Genomic DNA, 21,701 nt, shown 5'->3' on the forward strand with positions numbered 1-21,701 from the left:
TCACCACGTGACAAATTGACATTTTAATAAATGTTTAGCAACAGCCCTACCTTATTGCCGGTGGAATGGCTCCACTTTGCCAGAGTTTAAACTGCAAAACCGTATCAACCATCTTATGTTTCCCACTGGGTCTTACGTTTGCCCCTTTTTCAAACAGTGGAGCCCTGTCATGAATCCTGCTCCCCCCGCTAGGGCTGATCTTGCACAAATCCCACCCTCATGGGTCCTCGGTCTAGGGCTGTGATGCTGAAATGACACTGTCCGTGAGTTTACAGAGTTCATATCTCAGCAGGAGACAGGGTCAAATGGACAGGGCTTCACCACTCTGAGTTATGAACGTCCCGCGAGAAATAAGCATGGTTTGTTAAGCAAAAACACCAGAGGGGCCCAGGCATCAGGAAAGTACATTTCTAGAGGATGTGAGAGTCAAAGGATTCGGGGCTGGGGGAAGGGCATGCTTCACAGAGCGATTTCCAGGAGAGGAGAAAGGTTGGAGAGAGAGGGAAGGAAAAGGGGGTCAGGAGCGAGCAGGTGGAAGTGGGCTTTGAGGTCAGGGGGCACTGCTTAGCTAGCGCTGGGGTCTGGAAGGGGCTGTGAGCCATGTCACAGCATTTGTCCTCAGGTACTGAAGGATGTGAAGCTGGCAGATCGTTTCATGAAGACTGCAAAGGAGAGACATTGTCTGTGAGTCTGTTTCTGTTTTATAAATAAGTTCATTCGTGTTTTTGTTTGCTTATTTACATTTGTGTGTGTGGTTTGTGCCGGCTCACACCCCCGACCCAGGGCATTGCTGTTCAAAGGCTGACCGTCACCCCTCGGAACAAAATGGTGATGGTCCAGGCCTCCGGATGACACTGCTGGCTACAGCCAGCACCCCCAGAGTCCCCACCTTCCTCCTCTGGCAGGACAGGCTTCATGGACGGACAACCCGTACAGCTACAAACAGCCCTGGGCTCAGAAGGGCCCCTGTCCTCTGGAACGTGCTGTGGTCAGCATCTCGAAATCCTCAGTTTTTGAATGAGGCCTCGTGTTTTCATTTTGCACTGAGCTCCCCCAAGTTATGAAGGGGCAGGGTTCCTCCTTCCAGCAGTCAACAGCTGCTAGCCTTCAGATCATTTGTTAAACCCTAGGGCAAAATGGCCCCAGGACTTCAGGAATTCTTCCAAAAATCAGACACAGAATGTCACCGGCATTTCCAAAGACAGAGCTGAGAGGGTCTCTCCCTCGGCTGCACGCAGACCCTTCTCAGGCCTGTTCCAGCCTGCCTCTCCCCAGCAGCTAAGTAACACAACGTCTGGACCGTGGCCAGAAACTGCTTCAGCTCAGTGCAAGAGGAAGAGGGCATTCTTGACTTTTGCAGAGTTAAACACTTGGAGAAACTTCAGGAGGAAAGCACTTGGTAAAAGGCGAAGCTGGCTGGCCCTTCCGCCCCGCCTGCTGCTCTGTTCATTCTCACGTCCATGATGCTCAGCAGCTTTATTCCCTTCTTGCCAGTGGTCAAAGGACACGTTTAAATTTCTTATTTCCTCTAGGGAGCCTGGAGAGAGGCAGCAGGCGTCTAATACAGGAAATCATGTGGAGAGGATCTCGTCTTTAATACAGTTCCCAGATGACTTCCCCTCCCCCAGCCTCCGCCCCCACCGCCAGGCACACTGAGCCTCCCAGCTTCTTCCTGCAGCAGAGGCCAGAAGGCACTCTCACCTCTGCTCCCTAAGGTCTGCGTGAGCCCGAGGATCTGAAGGCTGGTCTTGGGAAACCCCACCCTCCCGGGGCTGGGGGATTGAATCGGGGACCCTGAAGTCTCACCTCCCCAAAGAGGTTCCTGGGAAGCTCTCCAGGACAAGGTTAAATTTCAGGAGCCTGCAAAGCCCAGAAGAGAAAGGTAGGTCCCCTGCGCTCTTTTATTTTGTCTTGTTGGCTGTGGACCACGCTGTGCTGAAGCGGACGTGTGTGGCCCTATGGCTTTTCTAGTTGGCTGCGTGCTTTCAACCTGTGCGTCTGGTTGAGATTTACAGGACCAGGAGGAAACATAGTGAGAGAGGAGAGGACCTTCCGTTGTTTTGAATTTGCGCATCTGTGGATAAAGGATGTTTAGAACCTAGAACACGAGGCTTCCTTTGGAGGGCAGATCTCGTTAGAAATTGCATTTGGGGGCTGCTGTCTAAGGGGAAACAGTTTACCACCTGCCCTTCCTTTTCAACAATGTAGACCCCTCCCTTGATTATTTTTTTTATTTTACTCATTTCTGAGTCATTCCTTTTAGTTAGAGATGTTCTAGACCTGACAGAGGATTTTCTAACAGGAATTTGAATTGGTGTTTCTACTTTTGGATCCGGTGGGCTGTCTCTCGTGTTATTTTCCAGAATTTGCTATGAAACAATTGTTCTTCCTGACGTTTCCTGAAATTAGATGCAAGGAGTGACAGTAGCTATCAAGGGATGGCTGAGAAAGCTGGTTTTATTTACTCTGTGGTAATAACTTCCTGCAGGGACGCTGCTCTCCTTAGCGGGCTGTATTTTCCAGTCATTATTGGAGCTCAAGATTCTGTGTTCACTGAGACCCAGTTGGGGAAGTGGGGAGCAGATCTAGGCTTATTCAAATAACATGCCATGTTTTTTTGATCTTTTTTGCCTTTTATACTTTCATTGTTTCATTTTTGTCCTTAGAAGCCACCTTTCCTCCTGGAGAAATATTTCACAGCAACTCCATAGAATACTAGTCCATTTATACCCATTTCTTTGGAAGCTGACTGCTCTTTCCTAACTTAGTTCAGATGCTCAAAATTTTTGCCACTTACGTATTTTACCCCAGCGCAATCTCCCTCTCTCCCATCCTCCATACCCTGCAACGGGGCTCTTGGAAAAATGCAACTCTGGTAATGTCACTCTTCTCAGGGAAGCATTCCATTGCTCCCCATTGCTCACAGCCTGCTTACCTAAAAGGCAGCTCAGGGACCAGCTATAGCAGGCAGCGTGAAGCAGCTCGTTAGAGATGCAGGCTCTCCATCCCTTCCTGAGACTTACTCAATCTGCATTTTAACCAGGTCCCTGGCTGATTCCTATGCACATTTAAGTCTGAGAAACCCCCACTTAAGGAGGGTAGACCAGATCTTCAGGGTCTGCTCCTTCTCATCCTGTCAGCCTCACCTCTCCCCACCCAGACTTTCCAGCTGTACCGAATACCTTCCATTTCCCCTGGACGAGAGAGCTCTGATGCCTACCCAGGTCTATGCGTGCTGTTCTCTCTGTCCCATATCCTTCCATTCATCTTCACCCAACTACCCCGTGCAGCCTGATCGGTCCACCCTACACCCGCCTCATCCAGTCCACCTTATACTAAGTGCCCCTCAAGTCTGCAATTTTATAGCACTCAGCAAAATGCTTCTGTCATAGCCCTTAGCACATTCAACAATGGTTGCTAGGTTTATCTTCATCCTTGAGGAGTTACTGGTCATTGACTTCTGAATCTGTAACACTTGGACCAATGCCAGGTGCATGGCTTGTGCCTCATGCTTTTGAATTCATGAACAAATGGCTCAACAAATGAATGGATTACATTGTCTGAAGACCCCAAACCGATCACCAGATTGAGATCTGTAGTTGGAAGTTTTCCAAGGGGATGGCCAAGCTCTATAACATTTTCCCCACACTCTCCTTTAAGAGAGTTGCTAGATTCCTTTTTTTTTTTCACCAAGTATTTTGAGTACCTGCCACAGACCGTACCTTCTAGAATCGATTTCTTTTTGGCTCTGTGAATAGTCTCTCCCATCAGGTGTTTCACTATCAGTGCCCCTCATTCTCCACCACTCCAAGTCAGAGACTTACTCAACTTTCAGCATAATGAACCCCTTCCGAGAACCAGGCACTGGATAACATGCCAGGTGAGTCCTGCCTCCACGCACCTCCCCATCTACTAGCTTGCTTCTCCCTAAAAAGCGTTAAGGAAATCTGAAAGCCTTATCTCTAATAAAAGTTGGCACCTCCAAGTAAAGACATTCGGAGCTGGCAGGCCGTGTGATTTAGTAGAAAGAAACCTGGGCTGTGCGTCAGCGCCCTGACAGAGTCCAGCTCCTGCAACTCCTTTGCCAGGAGACCACTTCACATCCATTCTGTGGGTGGGGCCACAGCCATTCTCTGAATCTTGATTTTCTCAAGTGGTGAACAAGACAGGGAGCTGGCAGGAAAAGAAGCCCCTGTCTTCGTGAATGTAGAGAGAGGATGATCTCCAGGGTTCCCCTGTGCTCACTTCTGTTGGCTCCATGATGATGCGAAGGGCAGCGCTCTGTCCTTCTCTGAGTCAAACCGGCGAAGAGGTGATCTTACAGAGGCTGTTTCATTTTTTCTTTTCCCACATAAAGACTTGTGTCTTAATCAGATTTCACCTAGGAGCAGGTGCTGGGGGCCGGCCAGAGCGCCCTTTGTCCCCGAGCTCTGGGCTCCCACGCGGTGCGTGGACAGCTGGGAGGACACAGATACTTTCTGTTTGTTCTCCAGACACAACCCACCAGCCTTAGGCTGCAGCAGACTCTCCAGGCACGCTCAAGGAGCCTCCCTTCCCCTGCCTGAGCCCTCTGGCCTTGCTCCCCCATTGTCTGAAGCTTCCAAACGAAATGCCTTCTGGACCCTGGACCCTGGACCCCGGATCCCCTTCAAATTCCTTCTTGCTCCCATCCACCATTCCTTATGCATCATTTTGCCTCCAGACCTCCCACACACCTACCTTGTCTGCAGCCGCCTCCCAGCAGCCAACGTGTTTGCTGGTCATTTCCTAATCTTTCAAATTCACATTAACCTCTGTTATTAAGCACATGTCGTCATAGCAACAGAAAAGAGGTTCACCTGCATGGGAGGTTTCTAACGACCTGCCCGAGGATGTATCTGAGGTCAATCTTGCCTACACCGGCTCAGCGTTTCTTCTTTAATTCTTCTTTGAATCTTCCATCTGCCACTTCTTTCAATAAGTAGTTGTATCCTCTCGAAGTCTTAGATTTGTTTCTGAAAAGGCAGGGTGATATTTAGCAAACAAGGTTGTAGAAAAGATGAATTAGCTCAAGTACCTACTGTGTTGCCTCCAAAATGACATCAGATCGGGAAAGAAGGGGGCTGGCCAAGATGGTGAAAATGAGAAAATTGTCATTTGCAGATTAGTTGGAGGAACCAGGGGACATTTAAAGTGAGAAGTAAGTCTTGCATCCCTGGAAGGTTGGCTTCAAATATTTAAAGATCGCTCTAAAAAGAGGTTAACAGACGATCAGCACCTGGAAATTCTAGGGGAACAGGTTTTAGCTCAGTTTGTGGGAAGATTTACCCACCATCAGAATTGTCTAAAACTGGGTGAGCTGCCTTGTGGCAGGGTGAACGCCCTGTCCTGGGCAGAGTTCCAGCACCCTGGAAGACCGTGGCCCGGGTGTTCCCAACGGGATGCCCATGCTGGGTGGAGTCTGGGTGATGACCTCAAGGCCCTTCCCGCTCAAAGCTACTGAAAGTCTTGTTATATCAGGGTGCAAACCAAGCCGCCAAAAGGAAGGTTTGCAAAAACAAACAAACAAACAAACAAACAAACAAACACCAGGCTACAGAATGATCCAGGCTGCCTTTTAACCATCTAGCCTTACCCATCAGCTGCGTTTCTTTTTAAATGGGGTCTATGTAACAGCAATCAAGTTAAGTTGGAGTTCCAGGAAAAAGCAAAACAGAAATGAGAACAATGAGATGGGAAAAGTTCACTCCAAACCGCTCTCCTCGGGTTACTCTTTAACTAGATTGTAGGTTATTTCTTGTGCTGCAAACACATTCCTATTTGATGGAAAAGTGCCACATTTTGTGCATTTTCAGCCAAACGGGTCAGGCAAGAAACAGTAAGACTCAGAGCTTTGTACCTGATCTGCGCTGTTCTACAACATGGAAACCCTGGGATGCGGGCGATGGAGTCTTCGCCATCCAGAAATCTAACATTTAAAAGTACAGAATAAATGGTCCTACCATCCTCTAAATTTTGAGCACTGTAGTGGGATATTTGACTTTTGCTGGAAGAGGAGAGCTGGCTGGAGCTGGCCGCCTGTTCTGAGTTTATCAACCATCATTTTACACCCACTTTTCTTTCTGTACTAAATTAGCCACGTCATTAACAGCCTCTCTGCCAGCTCAGGAGCTGGAGACTTTTCCAGAAGGGAGAATTTAGCTTAGGGGGCCCTGCACACATCACTCACATCACTGCTGCATCTACCCTGGAATTCTTTGCTAACACCGCATCCTTCGGGGTCTCAGACTGTCTGCTCTTGTAGTTTTAAACCGTCACATCTTTCTGCAGTTGCGTGAACGGCATCTCAACATGCTTTGAATTTCTTCAAGCTTGTTTTGAAATCTCATGGGAAAGAAGCTGTTGTCTTTTCCATAGAAATGAGTATCAGTAAACCCTACATTTTGTCAAATCGAAACAAAACAATGATATATTTTATTCTCCCGGTTTGCCCTAAGCTCACTTTCTTGAAAACAATTAAAAAAAATTCCTTTGAAATGTAATCAACTATGCAGGACAAAATCACAGAAGCCCAGGCAGACCAGCACATTTATTTTTAGATGCCCATTAGCCCACCCCGCATAGCAGAGCAACTGTCTAATGTCCAAACCTACGGTCCTGGGAATTTCCTCTAACAAGCGTGTGTTTCCGCGCATTGTTACGGTACAAAGGGCGGCGGGGGCCCTGAGTGCGAGGCTCTGGGTCACCCCGCCCACCGTGAAATCTGGACCTGTCATTCCCGCGTCTCTGCGGTCCTCAATGCTGGGGTCACAATGCAGGTCGCCCGGCAGCTCTGGGCACATGCAAATGAGTAGACATGTATGCTTATATCATCTAAAAATATCCCAGAGGCCCATGATGGCATTTCAGAAATAGAGGGTCAGCTTTCTATTTGTAGCCTCACCGGAGCTGAGAAGTGAGTTCTGGTCTCCCTCAGAAACGAGGATGTCATTCGAAGATCCTGGGTTACACTGCAATTAATAAAGGAGTTTTGAAGCATGTTATAGTATTAAAAAATAGATGCATGAACACACAGCCCCAATACACACAGACACACACACACACACACACACACACGAGAAAGTCACCTACAACTTTCCTATTATCCTAGCCCAGTTTCTGATCCCTGACTTATTTATCTACAAAACAGATGCAACAAACTTCACATCCTTTTGGGGAGAAATAAGGTGCAACATTGCAAATAAACTGACCCAAACTAGACTTTTGCTTATGGTTTTGCATTTTGGTCCTAATACGCTTTGAGCTCCTTACAAGAAATTACTGTGAAAATATTTGCCATCAAGTCTCCAAGGGGTTTTGTTGCTGTTGTTTGGGAGTTTGCTTTTTTGTTTTGGTTCTGGCGTGGTTTCTTGCCACTGCAGAGGAAGAAGCTTAATTTGTTACTTAACGGGCACACTTTGCTAGGAGAGTTTTCATGCCTCTGTCAAACCTTCCTCTCTCCTGGGAAGGTCACTGCATTGTTAGTCAAGGTTGCGACGCTCAGGGTTATGTCTGGGGGTCACTATGGAAGAGGAGCAGGTGGGTCTCATAGCGGTCCACACCCACCCTGTGTGGGTCTGTGATCTGCATCCCAGCAGCCCCATATGAGGATGGGGCCCCTGCGGAATCAAAGACCCCAGGGGCAAGAGGACCTGCACGTAGAAATGCCAGCCCTGAGCTGGAGCGCGGTCACTGGGCTCTGCCAGCAGGTGGACTTCCAGGTCCCCTCCGGGTCCGCAGATGCCGGAAAAGGTGTTCTAGCCCTCTGGTGAAAAATGTGCGAATGTTAGTCAAATTGCTTTTAGGGATTGTTTTGTTTGTGAGTGTTTATTATCAGACACCCCTCAGGGGTTCACAGGGCAGGTTGCGAATGTCCGAAGCAGGGCCTGGGAATTTCCTTCCACAAAAGCTGTGCTTCCTCTCTTTGTTGCTCCTCAAAGGACAAATGCAGGCATTGCTCAGGATCCTTACTTAACCCTTTCTCCTGTCTGCCTCCACATTGCAGACAAATCACCCTTCCAGACTTCCAAGAAGCAGCAAGATTTCAGACCTGGGTTGTATGTGTTTGCACCTGCAGCTGCACATGCAGACAGACATGTATATATACCGTGTGTGCGTGTGTGTGTGTTTGTGTGTGTGGTGAGGGGGAGGTCGATGGAGAAAAAATAGGTAATAATGCATAAAACTTATTTCAAAAGCTCTCATTCAACATTATAACGTGCACCCAGTCATTGTTCAGATCCCGTGAAGTTTCTTCTTTCTTTACCGTAATACATTTTCATACTGCAAATGCAGACCCGGTTTCAGTTCCCCATCCACAGGGAAGGATCCTCCTAGAATGATGGTTGCTTTTCCCCTTTGGAGTCTGGTTACTGGCTAATGCGGGGGCACAATGAGTGGAAAGAGCTCTCCATCAACCAAGTTATTTACCAAGCATATGCCCCGTACCTGAGTTCTATTAGGAACCCAGGGAAAGCAGAAGTTCTGCGGGCAAGAAACTTTGAGCACATCTGACGAATATGTGGACACACATGGGAGTGCAAGGAAACAAGATAACCGGGGGGTCTAAGTCCAGGAAGACCAGAGGAGGCCCCTGAGCCCTCAGGCAGCCACGGATTCTAATTATCCTTAGACACATTTTCCCATCGTCTCCTCATCCTCAGCTCTCCGAGTACCAGCACGGCCAAGTGCACATGCGCACCCGGCACACACGTACACCCGTGTGCACACACAGCTACACAAGTGTACACACACACCTCACTGTGCCTTCTCAGGGGAAATCATTCCCTTGGCCTCTCACCACCAACTCCACGAAAGTATCTGCTTCACCATCCATCTCTTCCTCCTGCTTTCCTGCCTCAAGGGCAGAGACCGTCCTTCCCAGCACCCAGAGCTCAGCTCTCACTCCCTGCCATCCAGCCGATGGCCAGTGGCCTCCTCCCCTCTGATTGGCTTTTTCCCACCCATTTAATTCTAATTAGGACCTTCTCATCACAAAACAGGAGCAGCACTTTGCCGACCCTGTGGCTCCTCGCCCGTCTTCCTTTCCTCCTCACTGTGAAATGCGTGAAAGGATTGTTGATGTTCATGTCCTCGTGTCATCACCAACCATTCACCCTCGGGTCTGTCTCCCCGCCTCTCCTACCCCCAGCGCACCTTAGCAAATGCTCTTGCCAAGACTGCCTATGACCTCCAGGCTCCTAACCCCCTTCACTTCATGGTCTACAGCACCTGACTTTGTGGATTACTACCTTCTCTGCTCTTGTCCCCGCCTTCCCGTCTCCTGATTTCCCTCCTACTTCTCAGTTTGCTTTGCCAGCTCCTTTCCCTTTGCTGTTCCCTCAGCCTCCCGATGGCCATGATCTGGACCACCTGCTCATCTCCATCTGTGCACCTGCCTGCTGCCGCTCATCCCTCTGCCAGAGCCCTCTGTTCCCCCATCTCTGTTACGTAAACTACTGACCATCCAAAGCCTGTTTTAAATGCCACCAGATTACTTCCTTTTTACATGTCTCCCCATCCCTGTGCAGAGATGACCTCTCTTCTGGGCATCCTCACAGTCCCTCGTTGTAATGCCTTTGTCTTTGTATTCTGTCATTGTTGCCATGCACTTCTTTCCTAGGACGTACGGAGGCTGTCTTATTCATCTTTTTATTTCTAGCCCCCAGCACAGCACCTGGCATATTGCCTTTTCGATAAATGTTTTAAAAGTGTCATTTACCAAGCAGACATTTTGGTGACCATATCCCTGAGCCTAAATAACATCTTTACTGTATGGAGATGGATGTATTACTAAATTTTTACTTAAATATATTTTTTGTAAGTTAAACTACACATATTTCGACAAGCAACACTATTTCATTTTCTCTCAAAATCGAAATTACACTTCCTAGCACTTCCGATTTGAGTTTTCAATCTCTGTTTTCAAGCAGAAACAAAAGACAACTTGGATTTCATGTTGAATTGAAATTTCCCATCAGGGGAAATGTCAAAATGTGTCCGGAATGACACGGTGTTCTCGTGCACCTGCAGTGGGGTTGCCGTGGTGCAGCCGGACTAGTGTTTTGTCAAGGCTGCGACTTCACTGCGGAGCTGGCGTTATGCAAACCTTCCCCAACTGCAGATCCTTTGAAGCCACAGAGACTGATTTGCCGAGTTGTTTGAAGGAGAACCATGGGGACCCCAGGAGAATGAGCCTGGATACTGAGTCAGCACCAAATCCACCAGTCGCCCTGTCTCCGGAGAGTGCATAGGGCAGGGATGGATCTCAGAAGGCAGAGCCAGAGGCTCACCCACCTCTGGGTGGGGACAATATTCTGCATCCTCAGCGCGGCTCTGAGGAGAAAATATGGGAACCACCATTTATGTTGAAAAATGTCATCCCCTCACAGTCTCTCTTAGGTTTTTGTAATAATTCATATATAATATTAGTACAAGAAAACTGTCAATGGCGTATAGGATAGGAGAGATACAAGCATGGTTTGTCCAAGTGTGGTCTAGAGATCGCCAGGAGGTAAGCTGACGGGGGCCCTGGTTGCCAGGCCCTACCTGGATCTATTCAACCAAACCTGGGGGTGGGGGAAGGTGGGGGTGGGGGCAAGAAGGGCAGCAGAGTCCACATTTTTCAACCAGCACCTTAGATGTTTCCTCCAAAGTCTGATGGACATTTAATTATACATAAGTAACAATATTTAGAAAATACCTGCCAGCTTATGATTAGAAAACTGTCTACATTAGTGGCTTAAGAGGCCCTTCCCTGCATCCCCCTGAGTGGGTTAATGATTGTGCCATCTGGGCTCATCTTTGCAGAGAGTCTTCCTGCTGAATTTGAACCCTTCTCTGGGCCACAAGCTTAGAAGAGAATCCTGTTCTGCTTGGCACCATCCCTCATACCACCATGCGTTTAACTTTTTGTTTGTCTTGGAGCACAGTATCATCAGTAATAGTATAGCATATAGTATAGTGTATAGTACAGTAATAGTATAATATATAGTATATAGTATAGTACATAGCATATAGTATTGTGTATAGTGTATAGTATTAGTATAGTATAGTAACAGTATAGCATATAATATTTGTATAGTGTATAGTATAGTAATAGTATAATATATAGCATATAGTATAATACATAGCATATAGTATTGTGTATAGTGTATAGTATACTAATAGTATAGTATATAGTATAGTAACAGTATAGCATATAGTATTGTATAGTATTGTAATAGTATAATACATAGTATATAGTATTAGTACATAGCATGTAGTATTGTGTATAGTGTATAGTATAGTAACAGTATAGTATATAGTATGTAGTATAGTAATAGTATAATATATAGTATATAGTATAGTACATAGCATATAGTATAGTGTATAGTATAGTGTATAGTATAGTATATAGTATAGGAACAGTATAGCAATAGTATTGTATATAGTGTATAGTATAGTAATAGTATAATATATAGCATATAGTATAATACATAGCATATAGTATTGTATATAGTATATAGTATAGTAAGAGCTGGGTTTGGGAGTTTGGGGTTTGGATTCTGCCTCAAATTCTTCACTTTGTTGGACCTCCAAGCTGCACAGGTTTTAGCAGAGGCATGGTGGTTGGTTAACCTTCCTAAGTCTCCCCTCTCCAAGTGGGAATAGCTCACCAGCTCACAGATCGTGAAAATTAAATGACGTCATGCTCACACGATTTTTTTTAAGTCACTCAGAACAGACATGTGACAGAGGGAATCTCAGCAAGAGAGAGCAATTAAAAATAACAACAAAAGTGTCATCAACACCAACAACAGAGGAGCAGAGTGATTAAGCAATTTGCCCAAACTTACACAGCTGGTAAATGGTAGAACTGGACTCTGCACCCAGGAGTCTGGTGCCACCGCCCATGCTCTTAACCTTTCCTCGAACCTCTAATAACGTGCCGCCTCGAGAGTTCACTGGTAACCCACACTGACTGAGTGCTAGCCTACACTGGGCTGGGTGCTGGGCCCAGAACAGTAGACGAACAGGATCCTGCCTTGGGTATGAGGGTGGGGACGAAGGGGATCTCAGGACGGTGGAAGAGCTCACAAATAACCTTCATCATGCAGTTCAGTAAATGCCTTGACAAGGGAAGTGAGGGCAGAAGTGTTCACCCACATAGAGGGAGTCAAAGCAGCCTTGCCTAGAATGACCTTGACCTGGGCCTTGAAAGACAATGGACACAGACAAGGGAAAACAGAGGAAGGGGGCAGTTCCAGGCAGAGGCTGAAGAGCACAGTGCTTGCAGGGCACAGAGGGGTCCAGAGAGGGGAGGGTAAGAAGAGAAGAAAGTAAAAGAGAGAAGTGAAGCTGGGTGTGGAGGCAGAAACCCTAAAGATGAAGGGTTTTAGCTGAAGATAACTGTATGTCATTTTACGAGCGGAGAGACTTTCCAAGAGCCAACCCAGCAGCTACGACCGATCTGCCGGTGTTTCTCTAAATGTGTGCAGAGCTTCTGATTCTGCTGGCCTGCATCTGGAGACTAGGCATCAGAATTTCCGCAAAGTAGAACCATGGAGAACCACCAGGGTAAAAATAATCAGGCTCTACCTCAGTGGTTACTAAGCTTTTGTGTGCATCAGAATCACCTCTGAGCGTTTTGTTTAAACGCAGATGACTGGGTCCCATCCCCTAGTTTTAGATTCTGGGGATCTACAGTGGGTTCAGGAACTTGCATTTCTAACGAGTGTTCTCGGGTGACGCCAAGGCTGCTGGTCTTTGACACTTTACAGAGCAGAGCCTCAGAGTGTGAAGCCAGGAACTTAGGCAACATTATTTAGGTGATGCTTCAGCTGAACTAAAATGTGAAAATTCCTGGGAGGAAGAATGAGTGTATCTCTTATTTCCTTTGCTGTCATGCTCCTTTGACTTTGAAATATTTCTGTAGTTTAAGAAAATCGAACGCCAATATCCTGACATTCTGACTCATTTTGCTCTGTGAGTGATCAAAATACGGTGACTGGTAGGGCTCTTGGGAATTTAAAAAATCAACCCTTTGAAACGTTTGTTTGCAAAGCCGGAAGTCACTTGCTGCCCAGAGCAAACACTCAAGCAGAGGGTTTGCCCCTTTGGAGGGCTTTAGATCCGCGGCTTTTGAGTGAGTTTCTCTACATTTTTAGAACCGCTTGAATCTGCATCTTGATGGAATGGGCTGTGAATGTGGACGTGTGAGATCGGTGTGCTTGAGTGTGGCCAACTGGCCAAGACCAACATATATCCTAGGGTTGTTATTTCCTCCTTGGTAGATAAGACAAGAGGAGGCTGGGAAGCCCAAAGCCCTTTGACCAAGAAAGGAGGGAAAGGATGGATGGGGAAGAAAGGGTCCTGGAAGCTTTGTGTTTCTCTTTGCTTCCCCAAACAAAAAAACTTCCTTTTTTTTTTTTATGTCATGGTCACCAACTAAATTTCTCCCACCAAAGATTTCAAAGAAAAATGTTCATGTGAAAAACAGCAAGTGGCCAAATGAACAGTCTTTAGTAAGAGTGAGTTGATGAATCAGAGAGAGACTTCCAGGAGCAGAAATAATCACAAATCATTAAACAAGCAAGTCCTTGTGGGGGTTTATCATCAGTCCAGCAGCTTCAACAACTCTATATAGAGTATTGAAATGCCAACGCTATTCCAGCGTTGGGAAATCCTCATTCATCCAAAGTAGATTTAATTCCATGAACTATCTCTGATGCAAAAAAGAAGAAATGGGCTAAATAAATGCTTTAAGATTTTTCAATACTACACAGTTTTTCACCAGGGAAATTAATTAGTGAAGTTCCCCCATTCTGTACCTTTACAACAAAATTCAACCTTTACTGAAAGCCAATTTGGAGTTTTGAAACAATGAGTTCAAAGAGATGTTACTTAAAATAAGTGGAATGAACTGTGATTGTGTAAAAAGGAAATAAGCAGAAAACTACTTTCACTGAGTCCAAGAAACAATACATTTTTATTAACTTGATCTATTCCCCTGTTTAATTTTCACATAGGGGTTTTAGTGGAAGTTCCCCAAACATGCTGATTTGGTTGTCTAGTTCCTCTGCGCCTGCCCCAGCTCAGGGGCAGCAGCAGTGCCCTCACCTTTCCTGATGTCCCCCCGACCCCGATCCCACCTGGGTTCCAACCCCAGCTTAGCCCTGCCCATGTTCAATCCGGATACCTCGAGCTTGGCCACTCCGCTGGCCGTGTTAAAGTGGGACTCCTACGTGTAGAAAAGAATCACTAAGGGAGGGAATGATGAGTCTCTTTTGCTTTGATGTCATCTGAAAAATGGGGGGAAAAGGGAAAAGTAGGCTGAACTGGGGGAAGAGGTGAGGACCCCGTGAAGCAAGCACTTTGTGGTGGAGCAGGAGGGGTGGTTTGTGTGGTTTGTAGAACAGTACTTTTCAGACAACAGTTTGCACAAGAGTCACCCAGAGAGCTCGTCAGTGGTGACTCTGGACGCCACCCTGAGATTCTGGCAAGAAGGTCACAGGCAGGACCCAGAAGTCCTGGTCAATTGACCATGTACACTTATTCAGAACCATTCCCACGGGAATCACTGGGGTCAAGTCTTGGTGCTGATTGGCTCCCATCAGATGCTGCCTGGTCTGGTGAGAAGACCAGAAGGCTGCAAGGTTTCACCCATGGCTTTGAGGTGCAGGGGAGGAGGACGTTTTCCTCAGCCTCTTATGGCCACTGCTTGATCTGAAAATTCGACTGACGAAGACAGGTTAGCAGGAGAAAAGTATAGCCATTTATTTAATATGTTTTCCATGACACGGAAGCCTTTGTGGAGAAATGAAGACCTAAAGGAAGAGTTAAACCTGAGTGTTTCTATGGTAGGTTTGGTGAAGAGTGGAGAGTGGGGACCGCTAAGAGGGGATAAAGAGTAGGAGCAGGTGTAGGGAACTGGGGAAACCTAGCCAAGTCTGTTTGCTCAAATTCCTCTCGGCATCCTGTCTCAGGTCCCTCTCACATGAGGGTCTTATGGTCGGCTTCAGTGCAGAACAACAGGGGAAGACCAGAGAGAATGTCCTGCTTCTGCCACTTTCTCAAAGTCTTAATCTCCAAACACCAAGGCGCCATGTCTGAGAGAAGCGTATCCTGGATTCCTGCAGCGATCAGCTCACCTCCAGTGACCTCATCCACCTCCCTGCCCTTTTTGACAGCGACCTCAGAAGTCACTCATTGCCACTGGCTGCCTAGATGCCCGACAGAACAAAACAAATACAGGAATAGAGGAGTGTGAGTGGGCAGCCAGTGGGTGGCGGGGTCCAGGGCCAGCAGGAAGGCAGGGAAAGATGATGCTTCCAGCGCACCTGAGTGTCACCCTTCTTCCAGCGAAGAGTTTCCAGAGCAAGCGTTAGAATTTGTTCTGCAGGTTTTCCATGGTTAAAAGAGTTTCCCAAATTCCTTCCCAGGCTTCCCAAGCACTCAAAAGTAAACAATAAAATCGTGTTTACTCACAAACTACCTGTAGTAGAAAACATTTCTGGTGGTCCATAACTCCTGCTGTCACCTTGGAGCTAAGACGGGAACTGGTGGAGGGCACTTTGCTTGGGGAACTGGGATGCACATTTGAAGGCTGGGACCGTGATTGACCTGAAAGGCTCTGTTTAATACAGACAGGAAAAAATGAGGACCCCGTGGAAAACCCAGTAACATGAGATCTGAGCTAGTGAGGCTGGGAAGGGATTAGGCAAGGGCTGGAAAGGGGAATTTCAGAAACACGGGAGAAAGAGGGGAGGGGTGCCACCTCCACCAACGCACACGCACACACACGCACACACGCACACACACATACACATTCCTTACTGCCTTTACTCTGCTTTATATCCCTACATGACATTTTTGCTCATCTGATACATAATTTGTTTGTTTGTTTATTGTCTATATTACACCAGCCAAGGTCATGCCAGGAAATCAATGGCGCTCTCAAAGGGTAACTGAGAAGATGTAGGGACTTCAGTCAACAAGGGACTAGCAGTTCCAGGAAGCCCTTGATCGCTTCCTCTAGGGCAGGAAGGGGCCAGAAGTTTGAGGTGGGGTGTCAAAGGAGCCTGCCAAGGCCTGTAGATATGGGCGAGGGGGTTCCCCAGAATCTGTGGCTGAGCAGGGAGCAAAGCAGCCACTGCCAAGCTGCAGCCAGTAAGGAGGAAGAGGGGTAGATCCCTTTCTTCTTGTCTCCCGATCTCCCACTTTCCCAGCTGACAAGGTGCTGCAAGGCGGGGGTGGGCACCCCAGGGCACAGAGCAGGGCAGAGAAGGGTAGTGACGGCCCGGGAGGCCAGCCAGCATGTTCCTCCGGCCAGCATGAAACTCCTTGGGGACAGTTGTATTACTTACTGCTTATCTCCAGAGTCCACATGAGTGTCTGGTGCACAGGTTTTCAACAATTATTTGGTGAAGGAATGAGTGATGTTTGACTTGGAAGAAGAGGCATTTTGAAAGACTTATACAGAGTGTGTGATGCAAACCCCACACAACGGTCCTAGTATCATAGTAACTAAATTCATCCTTGCTCACAATGCTTTCATGTGCAAGGATGTTTGTTTGCTTGTTTGTTTTTGCAACAGGATGTTTTGAGGGGCAGGTACGGCAGGCATATCTGGGTGAAAAGAACGGGAAGACGTAACATCCGATTACACACATGTTATACTGATGGGTTATCCAGAAGCTCACTTCACCCACTGCTATATCTGGCTCTATGTGCCACTGGACTTGATTAACAGGAATAGATGGCCCCAACCCTGCACCTCCAACAGGACAACCAGAACTGTCTGAAGATTAATGCCCTGGTGTCCACAGATGCTGGAGTCACGGGAGGGTTCACCCCCTCCACCTCCACCCCAGGCAGGACAGAGGCCTCAAACGTGGGCTGCTCCGCTTCCATCCTCCCCGAGCCAGGGGCTCTGGGATGGAGCTTCCTGCCTGTAACACGAGGATTAAGATGGTTCCTCCTTCCCAGAGGATGTGAGGCTCAGCTGGGTCCTGACACGCTGCCTGGCATGGGGTGAACCCTCAGGAGTAGCCATAAGGATTGTCCCTAATCCTGGGAGAGGCGTGGGGCGGCTGGCAGAGCCCCCCACTCTCTGCACCAGATCCTTGATCGGGGAGAGGGAAGGTCAGGAGGGAACAGGGCAGCCCATCCCCGAGCGAGCTCTCCTGCTTCCTTCCTTCAGGGCTCAGTGGAGGGGCAAAAGCTGGTTTCCCTTCTGACCCCCAGTCAGCAGCACACACACACTTTTTTTTTTTCCCCAGGTGGCCTGGGAGGGGGCTTAGAAGCATCCTGAGAAAGAAATTGTGCAGTTCCTTCCTCTGGGTCAGGGAGATGTTTTCAGAGGGAGCCGAAACGAGGAACACGTAGGGAACTCGGGGAAGATGAGTTTCCCTTGGAGAAGATGGGAACCGCCTTCGTGAGTCTGTGGCCCTCCTTTCGCAAGAGCTCATGCCAAAAAAAAAAAAAAAAAGTGGCAAGTCCTTCCTCCACTCTCTTTGGATCTAGATCCTTAAAAAAGCTTCCCTGAGTTAAAATAGACAAGGCTAATAGAGAAGTGCCACCTAGCACCAAGGTCTCCTGTGCTTGTGTGACAAGCTTACAAGAGACCCTCCGGAATCGGGGACACGAGAGTAGGTGATGGGGAGAGGTCTCCCCTGGGTGTGGGTAATAAGGCATTACTTGTCTGCAGCAAATTTAAAATCAAGACTAAAACCAACTCAAAGTCTTTTTTGTGTGTTAAAATTATCATCACATTGTGGCAATTCCAAACAAGGTCAGTGATGAAAATACTCTACCTAAAGATCTTTTGTTGGTCTAAGTTCTAAACAGTTGCTGTCGTCACTGGCCAGTTTCAGTAGTATAATCTAAGCTCCTGATTACCGTATTTATATTACTTCTCTTTTAATAAGCAGTGTGTTCCACATAGAAGTCAATCTGGATAACTCTGTTCTATACCGACTCCCGGCTCGGAGGGACTCTGTTACATGTACGTGTTTCAAGAGTAAGTTCTAGCAGTTTGTTTGAGGCTGCTCCAAGTGTCTCTGTCCCTTGGGGCACGACGTGTCCCTGCATTTGGACAGTAGACTGGAAATAAGCAATATTAGCACCATGGTTGTAGAGGCAAACTGAACAAAAATTGCTTCAATTCTGTCTTTCTGTGGGACCTCATAGAGTTTTGATTTGTGTTTCAAATTTAAAACAATGAAGGAGAGGGTTACCTGCATGGTGTACTCTCTTCACTTGGCAAATTATAGCCCCCAGCTAAATGCTTTACCGAAAATCAGTACCTCAGTGAAATGATTTCTTGTTTAGTTGTTTTACATCTAAGGAATTAATCTAGAAAATAAGGGTGATCACTGGGAATAATGTTCCCATAGAAGAGAGGGGAAGGCTAGTAAAGGATCTTGTCCAGATGTCAAATATACTAGTTGCCTTCACAGTCCAGAATTGTGAGTGCTGACTGCTGCCTTCTTTAATCTGATTTTTACAGTGCGGAGAAGTATGTGTGTGATATAGGTGTATACACGCATGTGTGTGTGTGTGCGTGTGTGTCTTCGTGGGTTTAGGGAACCAATTTTCTATCTTTAGGTCATTACACGATTTTTGGAAAATATTATGATTTCAGATACAGAAATATACCTGTACATTGCCCCCATTAGTAACCATAAATATCCTTGGTCAGGCATCTGATGTATAAGGTAATTTTGGCACTTAAGAAGGGACGATATGGGAGTACTTCTAATGTAGACCCACAGGTGATCCAAGGGTCAGAGGTCATTTGTAAGAGTGTCCTTATCCACAGAGGGCCCAGCAGGTTCAAACAGAGTCCCGACTAGACAAAGAAGCTGTGGTATATTTATACAAGGGAATACTACTCAGCCATAAAAAAGAGTAAAAGAATGCCATTTGCAGCAACATGGATGGACATGGAGATTGGCATACTAAATCAAGTAAGCCAGAAAGAGAAAGAAAAATACCATATGGCATCACTTACATGTGGAAACTAAAAAAAAAAACAAAAAAAACGACACAAATGAACTTCTTTACAAAACAGAAATAGACTCACAGACATAGAAAGCAAACTGATGGTTACCAGAAGGGAAAAAGGGAGGGGTGGAGAGATAAACTGGGAGTTCAGGATTTACAAATACTAATTACTATATATAAAATAGATTAAAAAAAACAAGGTCCTACTGTATAACACAGGGAACTATATTAATATCTTGTAATAGCTTATAATGAAAGAGAATATGAAAGGAATATATATATACCACTATGCTGTACATCAGAAATTAACACATTGTAAACTGACTATACTTCAATTTAAATAGACAAACAAACAAAAGAAACAGCCCAGGCACAAGCATATTTTAATTGTGGGAACATCCCTCTGGGTACTTACTGGCCCCACACAAAGTGAAAAATGGAACTACACTTGAGGAACTTAGGAAAGGACTAAAAATAGATGTGCTTTTCCCTCTCTTAATGTTCCAGGTCAGACGAGGCCAGCTGAAGGGGTGTGGCCCTGGAATAACCATGTAATTGTTGACAGGTAGCTGTTCGGCATAATATGCCTCAGGTCTAAAAATAGTTTAGTGGTCCTGAGAGGCCAGCTTTGAATTAGAGAGGGTAAGGCAATTAGGAACAGTCTCAAACTTGGAAACCTGGACTCCTCATTGTGCTGGGATAGGCCGTGGAGCTGGGGGGCCAGGGGACCTGGACAACTTCCTCGCTGCCCAGCGACAGGGCTCCCGATGCTGGGCAGAGGGCTGCAGCAGCCATGGTGAACACGTTTCCATCAGTCTCTTAACCCATCTGTTTCTGAAACACTTGAAAAGTACCGGCTAGAACCCAGGGCAGCTGCGCTCGGGTACCAATTTGATCCCCAGGCACTAGACGGTGAGGCAGGCGCTCAGCGTTGGCCATGGCAGTAGGAAAAGGGACAGACTAGTGACTAACAGAGCTTCCATCCCCAAAGAGATGACTTAACCTTAGATTCAGGGAGACGGGGAATTCCACAAACCTAGGGAGAGGGTCCTCGAAGTGAACAACTAATGCTTCTCCCCAGGATGAAAACAAACAAGCTGTTTTGAATGGGAGCCAGTTTACTGAGTAATCGGTGTAGGATCTGGAAAGTCTGTGACCTTCCACTTTCTTTAAAAGTGTTTCTCTTCAGATACAATAAAAAGGGGCATTCGTGGTCTCACAAGGTCTTGCTAAGGATGGACTATTTCGTTTCCCCAGGGCTTGGTCACAAGCTCTGTGGTTTTCCCGCCTTCCACATCTCTGCGCTTTAAAAGGTATGTTCTTCCTGCTCCCCAAAGACCTGAACTTCAGGATTGTTGATTCATTTTCATTTGTGCTTCATTCTCCAGTCTCATCCCTACTCCCCCAGCCTCCTGCTTCTCCTCAGCAAGCTTCTTATAGGCTCCTACTTGGCGCTGGATTTCAGAGCCACTGTGGTTTCCCTGAGGCACAGGCATCAGCCCGTGTTTTTTAAAATTTCCTTCTCAAACCAGCCTTGTCATTGTGCCTGACATAGTATGTATTCTTCAGAGGGCATTTTTAAAAAGACTACATTGTGCCTCTGAAAAAGAGAGGGAAGTGGAAGGGGAGGGAAGTGACAGACATGAAGCAGGAGCCGTGGGGCAGGGACTCTGGAAGGAGCTGGAAGCAATGATCACCAGACCTCTGGACTCTAAAATTCTTTGATCCTGATTTTTCTTTTGAAGTGGATGACTCTTCAGCTCCTATTTGGTGGTTTTGGTGCCATGGCTGTCCACTAATCGATGTGATAAATTTGGAGGAAATCACCTGTATGATCAAAGGCAAAAATGGGGGGCCCTTTGTTTTGGTGCCAGAGAAAGTGCTGAGGCCCCCCCAGATAGTAAAGAGCATTGGCATCTGGATGGGAGGTTCCCTTGTGGGAACGGGGCTTTTCAGGCCCACACTAGGGTCTGCCAGATGTTTGCAGATACCTTTCATTGTTACCTGAGGTCTATGATACCTGCCCATGCAGAGCACCTGCCCCCAGGACGCACCATAAAGGAGCAGAAGTTAGAACAGGGGTGACTGCCCAGTGTGCATGGACCAAAGAACTGGTGCCCCTTCAACAAAATGCAGCTTCCTTCAAAATAGCTTCCTTCCCAGACCAGGACAAGAAGGAGTGTCCATGTCCTTAAATACCCAAATCTTCCCCCGGATACTGAGGGTGAGGGCAGCGGGGGTGGGAGAGGGAACGAAGGAGGAGGATTCAGCGACAAATGTGGTCAGTCAGTAGCTCTGACACCACATGCATCGTGGCCACAGCATGTGGTGTCATATTTTGTGCCGTGGGCATCAGTAAGCACTTCCTGACACGTGGATGGCCCATCACCTGGAAGAGCTGAAGGTGGACTCAGAAGGCTCGGGATGGCTCCCAGGCCACTGAAGATCAACCCTCCATGAGAAAAGGTCAACAGTGGTCAAGAGAGGGCTGTTGATGGCACGCCTATGGAACCATGTCCTGAATCTGCCTCCATCTCCCCCAGATGCTCTCTCTCCCTCTTCTGGGAAAAGGCAGGGAAGGCAGTCTTGGCAGGAGCCCAAAATAGGATGTCACTTGGAGGGTGCTTTGGGTTTCTGAGCAAAGCTGGGACCACCACTGGAGACACAGAAAGGTGGTAGCATATAGCTGTCAGCTA

General features: G+C 47.0%; 1 protein-coding gene across 1 annotated transcript in view; it reads left to right on the plus strand.

The window, feature by feature from the left end:
- Window positions 1–1,666: 1,666 nt before the first annotated feature.
- The window catches only part of ADGRF5 (adhesion G protein-coupled receptor F5), a 91,696-nt gene continuing 71,661 nt past the window's right edge, over window positions 1,667–21,701 (plus strand). The window contains exon 1 of the mRNA XM_072944855.1: window positions 1,667–1,882. The gene's annotated coding sequence lies outside the window, so the exon portion shown is untranslated. The remainder of the gene's footprint in view (window positions 1,883–21,701) is intronic.

This window comes from Vicugna pacos, chromosome 20 (genome assembly GCF_048564905.1).
Source record: "Vicugna pacos chromosome 20, VicPac4, whole genome shotgun sequence".
Lineage (NCBI taxonomy): Eukaryota > Metazoa > Chordata > Mammalia > Artiodactyla > Camelidae > Vicugna > Vicugna pacos.